Here is a 1,411-nt window from a genome sequence, read left to right as displayed (position 1 = left end):
CATGTCCCACCCCCTCGGATAATCTCAGTTTCTTGTACACGGTTAAGAACTTCATGGCTGGATGCGTTCACATCTGAAGACAGCCACAGAACCAATTCTATCCCCGCCACCGCTGCTTAGTGAAAGCGGAGATCTGAAACCAAAACTACGCTAAGTGCGAGCCAACAAAAAGCAAGCGACTCAGCTCTCATTCGTTCTGCTCATTCACACGAGGGTATCACGGGGCTCGAAACGCTTCATAATTTTCAGACACCATTTATTTCTGAGGCTCTCACACAACAAAGTATTGTGCTTTCCCCACTACATAGGGAACTGATGTGAGAGCTGGAGGAAGAGTGGTGTGACCCTGGGCAAGTCACCTGATCTCTTCATGCGCCCAGTAGTTACTACTTAAGAGTCACTGTTAGACCAGTGACTTTTGTGTGCACCTAAGCAGGGAGGGCCCCACAGGATATAAATCACAAAGGTCTAACAAAGATCACAGATCAGATCCTCTCCCCAAGGAAGTGAAAGACGACTTTAGGGATTCAGATTTCCCCTTTCCTCTTCTCAAAAGAGTCTCATCACTCCCTATTATGGTCCCTTAACTTCTTCCTATAATGAGCTAGGCTTGTGGGAAACTACAAGGAACTTCTAGGATCTGGTTAGATGCTCATTTTACACACGGGGCAACTGAGGCAGAGTTTCAATAACTTGGCCACGATAACAGAAGGAAGTGGGGGGCTAAATGTCACACTGCATTCCTAGAAGAGATTATCCAGTAAAAACTCTGACACTGAAATCATCAAATACCTGCCTAGAGAAGGGTGTTATAAATTCTTCCACACTAGTAATTTATTTCAAGTCATAAACATCTTTTAAAAGTCCATCACCTGTAGATCAAAAATCTTTGGTCACAATGGCATTGGACCTGTACACTCTCTACCTCATACTATGTGTACAGCAGTTATTTTCCACATCAGCAAGGCTTCCTCTTCAAAGTTGGTTTCCAAAAAGCCAAAATGAAAACAAGAAAAAAGTACCAAAAAGTAAGGTAGGTGAGACCTCGATGTTTTCACCATCACTGCTAAATTAGCTCAAAATCCCAGTAACAACTTAAGGGAACATCAAAGACAACAGACAATACTCCTAGTGGTTCAAATGTATTGGGAGATCACACGTTCCCCAACATATGCTTTTTAAAGTACAAAGCTCCCAAATGGAGGATACATACCACTTCCCTTGTGACTTGAATCAAAACAGAAGAGCAATGAAGATATGAATTAGGGTTTTATGGGTGGTTCAGATTAGTGCTGTCAAACTCAAAGAGAAAGACAGAAAGAGGGTCTGTGAATTCGTACCCAAGCTGCCTGGGTCTGCGTGTTTGACATCTTTGGTCTTGCCTATCAAGCTTTTTTCTTTTTTTTTTTGG

This window comes from Phascolarctos cinereus, unplaced genomic scaffold (assembly GCF_003287225.1).
Source record: "Phascolarctos cinereus isolate Bilbo 61053 unplaced genomic scaffold, phaCin_HiC Scaffold_3;HRSCAF=262, whole genome shotgun sequence".
Classification (NCBI taxonomy): Eukaryota; Metazoa; Chordata; class Mammalia; order Diprotodontia; family Phascolarctidae; genus Phascolarctos; species Phascolarctos cinereus.
The sequence above is the reverse complement of the archived record's forward strand: the minus strand, read 5'-3'. Positions refer to the sequence as shown.